Here is a 12,477-nt window from a genome sequence, read left to right as displayed (position 1 = left end):
TAGACATTTCTTTGTTTCTTCAAACTTTTCAGACAATCAGTCTCTTTGCAGGATTTTAAACCAGATCTATTGGCTACCAAAAAGTAGTTGCACCAGTCAATGAATTAACTACCGAATAAATGAATGAACCTTGGAACAATCGAGTGTTTACGAGACAACTTTGCTATTTCACTTATTAAAGTTTACCATTTATCGCACCATAGCTGAGTAACCGAACATTTTGATTGGTACTTTTTCTAATTAAAGCGCGCTAAAATAATTCCGATGTGAAAAAGGATGACAACAAATTTTCCATGCAATGCATATGACAATATGATGATCGAAAAAAGAGGGAAGAAAACGATAATCGAAATTGAGAGAGAAGGCTGGGCTAATGAACCCTATAACTGTGACTCTGAGTTTCACGCTTACGCGAATCTGTCTGATGATTTTTCCAATCAAAGCGCGCTAAAATAATTTCGATGTGAAAAGAGGATAGCAAAATATTTTCATGCCATGCACATGACAATATGATAATCGGAAAAGAGAGGGAAGAAAACTGGGCTAATCAACACTTTTTTATTCCCAGAGTGATTAGCATGTAACTTCTATCAGTACTATCCAGACATTGAGAGTGCTCAAACTTATCACGTAGAAGTTTTTTTTTCTTGATCTAACACTAACTTATTTTACGGAAATAAGTTACGAGGAAAAATTTAGCTGCCAGAGGGAAGGATTAAAAATGAGATCTTGATAGAAGAAGGGTTGAGGTCACATGGCGTTGTCAATAATCATTCCGTCGAAAGGTCCAAAAGGTCTCAAAGTGACACCATTCACGATGGAAGCTAGTAAATAGAATTTCTTTAAAAGAAAAAAAAAGCAGAAACGTTCTAGCTTCTTTCAAACGTTCTTGGTATTTACTACGTTGTAGTGATAGGAACGTGAAAGGAAACGATTTTATTGCTGCCAAAAAAATTCATTAGTATTCTCTACTATATTTAAATAAACGACTGTGAATATATGAAAGTAATATATTTGAACTGCAGATAAAGACATGAATATGAAAGCGATCTCCGCAGTAATGAACACCACTTGAGCAGTAGTGAAAATAAGGCCTGAAAAAATTCAGTCCTGTATGGGAAGATCGTTTTCATATTCACTTCTCATATGCAGTTCAAATATATAACTTTCATATACTCACAGTCGTTTATTCGCCACTTCACGGGTTTATTTGGAACCAACATGATGACCAGCACCCAGTTGGCTTGTTAGCTCAGTTGGTCGACATTCTCAGCATTAGACTCCAATGAAACTAAGTTAAAATCATGGAAATTACATTTGTCAAAAGTGACCATGATAGGGTCTATAATTGGCCACAGAATAAACTAAAACCGACAGGGTAGGGGTTCTGAGAGGCCAGAGGCACATACTCAGCAAAAATTAACCATATTACACCCCCCATCCCCACAGGGATGATATCCAAAATCCTGCGATCTGATTGGCTTCATGCTGCGTGCTATGGATTCTGTAATAATTGGTGATTGAAGTGAGTAGCCCACCAGTGTGACATTGTATAAAACAAAATAAAATGAAAACATAAGCCTTTCTTGTTGCTTAGTGTTGATGGCTAGTAGATATATTATGTAAACAATTAGATTCTCTAGATTTCTACACGTACTGGTCATTTAGACCTCACCAAAATCAATTATCATGTGAAGAAATCTCAAACAGTGTGGTGTGACTGGCATGCATATAGCCAGACCTCTTACCATGACAGGACTGGAAAAGAATTGAAGGCCACCATATATGGACCCTGTGACATAATATAACATAAAACAAAAACTTATGAATATAAAAAATCTAAAGCCTTACCAGCTTTTTAAAATACATTTTTCCACAAGTCTTCAGTTTGTACTTTCAAGACAGTAACCATGACAAAAAGTTCACAGAAAAGATAGGAATCTTTTGTCTCTGTTTAACATGTTCTTTTGTTTGTAAGACATATTTTCTGGACAATTTGTAAAACAAGAACAACGATGATGTGAAACACTCATTTAGAGAAACAAAAACAAAAGCGTATATGAATACAAAAAAAATAAACAAGGTTAACTTCCCATCGAGAAGAAGCACCTGAGGTTTTTTTTAAGTAGGATATAGTAAAACATCGAATAAACAGGTGTAATTAGTCAATGAACTGGCGAGTTTCCAGGTCGAGCAAACATATTTATGTTTCGCAGTGTTCTTGTTAGCAGATCCACTCACAGATAACTCCGACAAGTGACGGTGATGCCCCAAGCTCTCTGGCTCTGTAAGTCAATAGAGGTAGGAAGCAGCTTACAGCAAATAAATCCTGTTAGACAAAAGACGGAAACAATCTCTGGTCTCTTGATCAATGTTTGATGTATACTCATTTCAACAAGTCTGAGGAAGCATACCAAAAATCCTACGCAGTACACTCAGTAAATCAGCGCGGTTCCCTCCTTCATCTTCATAAATGAAGATATAGTCATCTTTGGCCACTTCGAACCGAGAACACCATGCATGTTGAATTTGTTTGATTATCTTTCGCGCAGAAACAAAATAAACCTTAAATTAGTCGTCTGAGGACTGGGCGCGTTTTGATTGGTTTGTCCTTCCACGTGATCAGACTACTAACTCGTCACGCAAAGATTTGACCACCAATAACGTAACGTGATGACGATAACGCAAGATCTCTTTTCGAGTGAACTCCCGGAAAACATCACCAGTCGGGGTTGATTTAAGGATTCAAGTCCCTGAAGTGTAAATACGTGTAGGTAGCTAAGTTCATGTCCCTCGACGCCATCTCATTTTGGACTCGCCACGCAAATTTCACAACAAAGAACTGACTTTTCGATACTTTCGTATTCTTTTACGACAAAGAACTGACTTTTCGATACTTTCGTATCCTTTTAGCAGTTATAGATGGTGCTAGCATGATTTTTGGCACGATTTGAAAAAAGGGACATAAAAAATAGCACTGCTGGCATAATCACCATATTTTTTAGCTGTTTGGTCTCCAAGACTGATTATGTCTTTGGGGAAGGGGGTTACTTCAAAACTGAGTCGTTCGTTCGTCTTCTGGAGAACTGTGCGTACCTGAAGTAAAATCACGTCAGTCTTAGTTTCCGCTTTCACGGGTAACAAAATGGTGTTGAAAAGGAACGTTATGCTAACATCGAGATGTAAATTAAGTCACCGCTCTCAGCACTAGGGTAATTATTCGTCCTGAACACGAAACCATGTTGGAGTAGTATCCGCGAATAAAACCATAGAGAGGCTATGTTACAGTTTATAGTAAGCATCTTTGCTTTAAAAAAGTCACCTTCCAAGTGAACATTTATCGAAATTTATCGAGTTCAGGCACAAACCTAAAATTGTGAATCGCTTCGACCGTTTGTGATCCGGCGTAAACCAAGAACCGTGATAAAATTCAATTATCTTAGGTAAAACTTGGTGAATGGCATGGATCGTTCAGAATTAAGCGGACGAAAACAATCCTGTGCTTCTCTGACAAAAGAAAACTTGTGGAATTCACTGCCGCATAACGTTAATTTCAATCAGTCGAAAAAACTAGTGGTCACATCAAATGCTTTCTGAGGTATTTTCGCTCCGAGGCTAAAAACTAATCAGATGCGGAAGAAAATCTTGGTAATAAAGATCATTGTGTTACAATGCAGATGTGTGTTGGAAGGCTAAATTTTATGAATTTTGCCTGGATACCATCACATCACATCACATCACCTTTATTTCACCTCGGATTTACAAGAGTAGCTGTATAGCTAATTTCTCCGAGAAAGAACAAAAAAAAAAACAGAAAATATGAATAAAAACAAAATCGTAGATTTTATACAGTACATTAACTAATATCTACATAAGTAACAATTGCATTGATGTTCGAAAGAAATTGGGCATATTTTAGTTCTGAACTTATTCAAGGACGTTAAGATATTTTTGTTAATATGTTTTAGCAGATTATGCATGCGTTTATTATTTTTCGAAGTTGGATGTTTACCATTAATGTAGATCTCTCAGAGATTTTCCGTAAAGGTGGCTTTTGAGATAAGAGCAGCATTGCATGAGTCGCAATTTCCCAACCATGGTCATCTCTAGATCAAGTTCTATATGCACGAGTTTAGCATAGATATTCTTTGATTTTATTTCCTTTTTCAAGTTTTCAAAAACGAGATAATTTTGAGCATTATTTTGAAAAAAATAGACCATTACCGGCGGGATATGATATGCTACTTTTACTAGCACAATCTATAAGGGCCTAATCAAGCTACGTAGCCGGCGGTTTTTGGCGTACGTGGTAAACTTGAAGATAGAGGGGCCGCGAAAAAAAAAAGTAGAACCCTGTATTTCTTTCACGGCTTCACCGTTAGGAAGCTTGGTATAGTATCGACGACAAACTGAGTTGTTATTCAGTGTATCGCACAATTAGAAAACCGCATTGTCAATATTAAAATTTGTGTTTTAGTTAATTTTCCTGTTAGACCGCATGTTTCACATTTTTTTATATCTATTTATAATTCTCGCAAAAAAAAACAAAAAAACAAAAAAAAAAAGTTAGCAAAATAAAAACTTTCTTAATTGAATCTCAGCCAAGTTATATTCTTAGTATGTCCTTAAAATTTTGGTTAATCGCAGCCTAAACATTCTTAAAAGAAGGTTCTCATAAAAAGAATAGTGTAATAATACTCGTCCCAGAGTATTCGCACTCTGAAGAACATGAACACTCGCAGAGTGTTCATGTTCTTCGCGGACTCTCGTCCGGGATCTCGATTTGCATGTTTCGTTTACATCGTGTATTGCACCGCACAAACGAGAAGAATCTGTCACATTTCCAAAAACATTAAGAAGAAAGAGTCATCGTGAAACGGTGAAAAAGAGATATCGCCCGAGACCCTTCGCTCGGTTGTGTTTTGATAAAAAACGCCTTGTTAATTTCACGCAACCGCTCTGAGAAAAGGTAAAAATGACGAGGGAAAAACTTTACCTTCAAGTTAGAAAATTAGCGAAATAGAAAGCCACAATATTATAGTTTAATATTTCAGAGGTACATTGAGAGCTTTTTCCGTAGAGAGTCCGCACGATGGTAAAACATTCGAAAATTACACTCGATTTGAGTGGGGTGTTGAAGTGGGCGTGGTCACTGCATTCATGTTAAGACTATTTGTACCCCATGAGTTTGATATGATTAAAATGATATCGGCGGACCGGCGCTTTTTCCAATCATCTGAGTAAAGAAGCATTACAGGGATGATGTGAGGGGAAATACAAACTTGTGAGACATTCAGGTTACCGAATACTTTACTTAAACAAGAGCTACGTGCACTGCTAGTTAGAAATAGGCGAGTGAAAAACGAAAAAAATCTATACAAGCAATGAGTCCATGAATCCTAGAACAATCGAGATTTTTCGAGACAACTTTGCAATTAACTGAATTACTGAATGCATCTGTTTTGACTGGTATTTTGTTTTAATTGCGATGTCAAAATAGCAGGACAAAACATTTCAAGTCGGTACAAAATTCCACGCATAAAACACTCAGGGATGAAAACCCCCAAAAAACTAAGGAAGACTGACGTGAATCAGAATGGTAAAAAGATTGCACCACATCCGAAGACATTTCGGGCACAGCGTAAATTGCAGTATTGGAGGGAGTTGGAATGTAAATTACTAGAACAAATCAGATGATTTAATAATTAATCTACTCATTCCCAAGGGTCTATCAATTTGAAGTACTTTTCAGCCCGGCCTCCAATGAAGAGACCACATGGAATACACAGCTCCATTAATAAGCAGCACATGTTAAAAAAAAGAAGGACATAATCTGCTTCAGGTCTAAGTTTAATTCATTTTTTTACTTTCGATGAGTTACAAACAATGGGGTTCTTCCTAAATATTTTATCATCCATTCTCTTAAGAACTGGAAGAAATTTCAGATGTGTTTTATGTTTGAAAAGTAAAAATAACTTTGAGTTATTATCTCATATTTTTCAGAGGAAAATTCAAAGGTCCACATGCACATTATGATGATGAAGTTACTGGTTGAGGGTTAAAGATAGTTTGTAGGAATCTGAACAATTCATAACTAAAGATTATTCAAGATGGTTAAAATTTTTTTCAAGATGATTTTATCATTATTGGACTATGAATTCCCACTAAGATATGTCCACGAAAGCCAGACGATGTAAACATGACTAACGTGAAGCAAGTGCAATGTTGAATCGTTATCTGATATTGTTGTGCCATGATAGGCCAATATGGGTAGGCGATAGGCCGATATTCGCTAGTAACGGACAGATGTAGCCAAACAGTGTCTAAAGGTAATTTCAAACCCCCCCCCCCCCCCTCCCGTATGACTTCAACTGGACTGTAGTACACTGATATGGCTCCAACGAACATTGATGCCATGGCCGAAGACTGTTAAAAGATGTCGCACCAACACAGCTCCTAATCTATTTATCCAATAATTTTTAACTGGACAAGAATATATATATATATATATTTTGTTTCTCGTCAAGAAGGTGATGAAAGATGCATGCATGTTTATTTCACATCAAAGGAACAACATCTCTTTAATTTGTTATCCTCTGAGAGTCCCTGTTTATGAACGTTCTCTTACACCGGCCTTTGCGTCGTGCCGTCGACGTCAATGACCGGAAATTCTTCAATATCGAATTTTTTGAACGTTTGTCGTTTATCACCCGAACTATTATTTCTCGAGTCAGTTGAGTCATGTCGAAAGAAAATCTGTCGCTTGTAAACTCAAAGCTGCAACCTCGTGGCTACATAAAAAAGTACTTTAACTGAGGAATATTATACGGTGTCCAAGCCAGCAAAGTCACAAAACAAGAACAAAGCTAGACAAGTAGGCAGTACTTCATGACTTCGTTGAGGCAACGTGGAACAATAACGGCGGAGTATGCTTTCTGTTTATTCTCGAAATACATGGTACTTTATGCGTAAGAAGCCGTTAGAAACTGTAATCTCAAGCAAATCACAAGAATTTCGCAAAAATATATATTTGTATACATATTTTAACTGTTAGTTATATTCAGCGCTATCTTTGGTGTCTTGATTATAGCCGTAAAAGTCAAACATAACTGTGAAAAAGTACGGTCCGACGGTATGAATATCATCTCACCGAGAAATGGCTAAAAAGATCGACTTAGAATGGAAACTGTTCGGTGCATGTGTACATCTGAAAGAGTTTACTACTGACAGTCGCTTTTCTTAAACTGTTGTTTTGTTTTCGTCATAATTGAAATGTGCAACATAGCCATTGTGAAATTTCCAAGCTACAACGTTTTCCGCCATGACGTTCACCGTCAAATTATTTCGAACAAGAAACGAGTAAAGATTATTAGTTCATAATCTATGCAATCATACACGCATTTAGCTGGAAACTTGTCTACTTGACTACAGTTGCAATTGAATCGTACTCCCATTTTTTTACCCTCATTAATTTTATAATAATAATTTGTTCTTTACAATACATCCAAACAAATGGACACTTGAAGCGATTGAAAAAATCGAGCGAAACAAAGACTTTGGGAAATTTTGACAGCAGCTGTTGTACTCTCCTTTTGAAAACTCCCCCTTAATTCATTCTGTCAACACCTCCTTGATGAGAAAAGAAAAGGTATATATATTTTATATATATTCTCAAATTAAGATGTTCTTAAAAACGGATGTGTACATATATTTATATTTATATATAGGAAGTATAAAAAGCCTCTGTTTTGGTATCGTATGGTTATCTGTCAGTCTCTCGGCTCCCCCACCCCCTTCGTAAATTCATGGTTCAATGCTTGGTCTGGAATTGGGAAAGCAATACGCTTCATGCTCTATGATGGCTGATGTAGTTGTCGAGGGATCTGATTTCCTCTAATTGGCTTTTAACTCAAACTAAACAATTGCCGAAAGTACTAGTCAGCTTTAGATAAGCTAAAGAAGCAAACTTTATGAATGAATGAAGTGAAATGCATTTTGCTGAGGGATTTATCGAACCAGCTGCTTGGACTACGATACACATATAGCCATCGGCTTGTGCTTTACAGTTGAAATTAGTTATCTTTGTATGGAAAAAATTCAATTCTCATATATATTTAGAAGGTATCCTACATTTTGTTCTCACTGAAATAAGTCACTAATAAAAGGTTACACCAAAAAAACCAAGCAAATATGCGATCTCGTAATTGGTTCCACTGGGACAGTTTTGTTTCTTATCCATAACTCAACATAATGGTTTTACTGCTTATTGAGTAATTAATTAATGTTCTTAAGATGAGCTGAATGAAATTCGTTAAAGAGCTCTTAAACAGTCGGATACACCTTGCATCAACTACCCCCTCAAATACCAATGAAAATTACTATGGAAAATCATTAGTTTATAGGTGGAGGTGTTGTTAGCAAGAAGGAAACCGCAGCGACCGGGATTTTCATACTGCTCCTTCTTCGGTGTTGTGCAGAGGAAACATGCAGAATAACATGCGCGTACCCTTATTCAATACCTCAATAACGCAAGATAACACGGCTTAATAAAACAAAACATTCACCTTTAATATTAAAATGATTCCGTCGAAATGTAGATAGTTTAATGTAAAAAAATATACTGCTTGAATTCAATAAAGGCTGTGTTCTCACAAACTCTTCTTAGGGGACTGATCGAATCAGCTGCTTGGACTGTGTTGCATACATATTGGTGATGCTCTATCAGTAGATTAATCTGTTTTTACAAACTCTTCAAGGAACAAAATTTAATGTTTATACATAATTTCCATAAACGGAAATGAGCGGGAAGAAAACGAGTTTCGAAATAAAAAGAAGACTGGAGGAAGAGCCGACCCAAAGACATTTCAGACACAGCGTGAGATACAATACCGGAAGGAGCTGGAGTGTAAATAGGAACAAAAGAGATAAGTAATCTTCTTTTTTTCAAAGTATGTAGCTCTAAGGTACTAAACCAAGTTATCGTTTGAAAGGCAATAGCCTTAATTCACAGAGTTCTTTTTATTAGCATGTAGCTTTACCTCATAACCCAATTCTCGTTATGATGATGGATTCAATCATTCTAAGAGTTTTTGCGTTGGAACTACCAGCTGGTGACAACCTTGAGGAGTGTTTTGAATTCGTTTCCGAATAAATAAAAAGTTTAGAAATGTTAAATTAAGCACGTTTATTGTCGATTTCATGCCGAAAAAAAAAGGGTCAACCGATGTCGGCAGGATTCCGAATTTGACCAAAGAAAGAAGCACTGTGGGTTTTACAATCTGTAAAATGATAATTTGAATAGGAGGTGGGGCATATTATTTTGGCCTATGGCGAAGTTTCTTGTTGTCCAGAAAATGGCCTGATAAACTGAGGAAACAGTTGTTAGAAAAACTTTTTGAGAACAGTATTGTGATTGTAAAGGGTTACGGAATCGCATCATGCGAAAATGCATAGGAATTCTTACGAAAGTTTTTCTTCAGGAAGATTTCGGTGATAAGGAAAACAATTCACCGTTTCCTTTTGTAAACATATTCATTGGAGAGTCTAATCGAACCAGCAGCTTGGACTACAATGCACACACTGGGGGGGTCTATCATTTGAAAAATCTACATCCAAAAACACTCCGAGAAAAAAAACATTTTCATTGTTGTCACTAAAAAAAACTAGTTTTAAAGCCTAACGTTACACAGACAAGTTCCATACAAACATAATTTCTCACAATCGGGTCCGCTTGCATGGGCTGTTGTGTCTACGAATTTCCATAGATAAACCTATTGTAAAGCCCTCAAGATATGGGAATTACCTGAAGGAGTAGGAAGTTAATTTAAAGATGCTGATGCGAGCCTCGATGACTTTTAGGAGAATAACTGAGAATCAAGACCAAAGAGTTAGAGAGAATTCGCTCAATGATTATGAATAAAACTCAAATTTAAGCGCGGCGACCGTATTTGAACTCAGAAAACAACTGAAATTAGATCAAATAGCCTTGTTAATTAATATTTAGTCGGTGGATTCAAAGGGTCTCAAAGTGCTACCATTGTTGATGCAAGTTATTAAAAACAATTTCTTTAAAAGGAAAATGCAATAATTTTCCGTCCAAGTAGGTATTTTAATAATAGTAAAATACTAGTACTATTTAGCAATATTTATTACGTTGTAGTGTCATGAACGTAAAGGGAAACGGTTCTACTGTTGCCGGAAAATTCATTAATTTTCTCCCCTAAGAGCTAAATAAAGATATCTCCTAAACAGCCGGATGCATCTTACCTTGACTGACGCACCTCTATATATCTTCATATGCGAGAAGTTTTGCGAAAAATTATCAGTTGGTGAGTGAGGCTGGTACAAACAAGATGAAAACTGTAGCGATTTGGATGTTGGCAGTACTCCTTTCTTTAGTGTTGGTCGAAGGAATGTTCTCACAAACAAAAAATACGGTAAATTAGTTATCATAGAGATCCCGTGTGCTTAAATTTTTTCCAAAACCTGCCATAACTGTTTTATGATCGCCCCTTGATCACTTCATTATTTTTAATCCTATCTCATTTAATATTCTGTTTGCTTCTTTTTTCTTCTTCATGAATGAGTTCAGTTTTCGATGTAAACCATACTATCATCGATTTCAGCTAGGTATCAACTGACGTTATTATTCAATTACTTCTCGTAAACGGCGTTTTCACTCCACTATTTTTAGGGAAAACCGCAGGAGAGAGAAAATCCAGCAGAATACTCGAAGATGAACGCCCGCAGACGCTTGAAAGAGGTTAGTGCAGAAATCTCCCTGTAGCGAGCAACTTTTTTGAGTTGGTTATTTTTAAGCGTGGCCTGTGTCATTTTGGGTACTGTGGTGCATTCGTACTTATATGCAACGAGCTACATTGCAAATATCTTAAGAGTCAAGAAGACGCGTCATCTTTTTTTCTTCTTACTGACGAGTGAAGGCGAGTAGGATTAGGGCGGGAGATTTTCCTGAAACACGCGCCCCTCCTGTCGCTCCTGTTTCACGGAGAGAGCCCGCTAATTCTATTCATTCTTTTATGTTTATATTGCTTGTTTAGACAACACTGGAGCTCAAGTACCGAAGAGAAATCTGCTTACAGGCCCGTGAGCTAAGATGTGGAGTGGAGCAACAGAAATGAAACCACGTCAACTTAAGACAGCAAAGCTTACCATAATTCAACGGTCGCCTGCTTTATTAAATAATTTAATTGGAATATAAAACGCTGCTGCAAAAATAAACTTTTTAAATTCATAAGAGATTGTGTCCTTATGATAAACATACATCGGTTACAATGTGTAAAAATAAAATCTGTGGATGATACAATGGATAGACATTTCTTTGTTTCTTCAAACTTTTCAGACAATCAGTCTCTTTGCAAGATTTTAAACCAGATCTATTGGCTACCAAAAAGTAGTTGAACCAGTCAATGAATTAATTACCGAATAAATGAATGAACCTTGGAACAATCGAGTGTTTACGAGACAACTTTGCTATTTCACTTATTATAGTTTACCATTTATCGCACCATAGCTGAGTAACCGAACATTTTGATTGGTACTTTTTCTAATTAAAGCGCGCTAAAATAATTCCGATGTGAAAAAAGGATAGCAAAATATTTTCATGCCATGCACATGACAATATGATAATCGGAAAAGAGAGGGAAGAAAACTGGGCTAATTAACACTTTTTTTATTCCCAGAGTGATTATCATGTAACTTCTATCAGTACTATCCAGACATTGAGAATGCTCAAACTTATCACGAAGAAGTTTTTTCTAACACTAACTTATTTTACGGAAATAAGTTACAAGGAAAAATTTAGCTGCCAGGGGGGAGAATTAAAAATGAGATCTTGATAGTAGAAGGGTTGAGGAACAAGAGATCCGAAGATATTTCGGGCATAACGTGATTTACAGGGGACCAAATTATATCTTGGAACAATAGAGATCGGTTTCATGAAAATCACTTCATCTTCAAGGGTTTGTAAAGTTAAGTTACTTTCTAATAACGATCCACCGAAGTGCAAGTAGCTAATGGTACCGGATATTTACCGTAACCCGCGAGAAACATTATACTTAAAACTGCAACAGTTACACCTTCCAGTTCGGTATGAAAAAACTTTCCCGAAGCAACTTTCACTTAGCAGGGCAGCGATGGCAATTTAAGTCAAGACTCTCCCACAAAAGTCTCCCGTTGTCCAGAAAATTAGCTGATTAGCAAGAAAACAGTGGTTAGAAAATCTTTTCCTCTACCTCAGCAAACACATAAAAAAATTTAGAGGAGCTCTAAGGAAGCATTTCCTCAGAAATTTTTATACGAGAGCGGGAAGAAATTCCCCGTTTACTTTTGAAAACATATTCCTTGAGGACCTGATCGCACCAGCTGCAAACTCCACCAATTTCCACAGATAAACCGGTTGTAACTTTTAGCCCTCAAGATATGGGAATTACCTGAAGGAGTAAGAAGCTAATTCAAAGA

At 36.6% G+C, this 12,477-nt stretch overlaps 1 long non-coding RNA gene across 3 annotated transcripts; it reads left to right on the top strand.

Annotated features, from left to right (window-relative positions):
• The first annotated feature begins 8,978 nt into the window (after positions 1-8,978).
• LOC149041728 (uncharacterized) lies at positions 8,979-11,323 on the top strand. Of its 3 annotated transcripts, none has more exons than XR_016179341.1 (4): positions 8,979-9,264; positions 10,307-10,436; positions 10,694-10,762; positions 11,058-11,323. It is a non-coding gene; the product is annotated as an uncharacterized LOC149041728 (long non-coding RNA). The 3 variants fall into 3 exon arrangements; XR_016179340.1 differs by having other exon boundaries at positions 8,979-9,304; XR_016179342.1 differs by lacking the exon at positions 10,307-10,436 and having other exon boundaries at positions 9,168-9,264.
• The last annotated feature ends 1,154 nt before the right edge of the window (positions 11,324-12,477 follow it).

This window comes from Pocillopora damicornis, chromosome 8, assembly GCF_964200805.1.
Source record: "Pocillopora damicornis chromosome 8, jaPocDami1.2, whole genome shotgun sequence".
Lineage (NCBI taxonomy): Eukaryota > Metazoa > Cnidaria > Anthozoa > Scleractinia > Pocilloporidae > Pocillopora > Pocillopora damicornis.
This window is presented reverse-complemented; position numbering and strand designations above follow the sequence as displayed.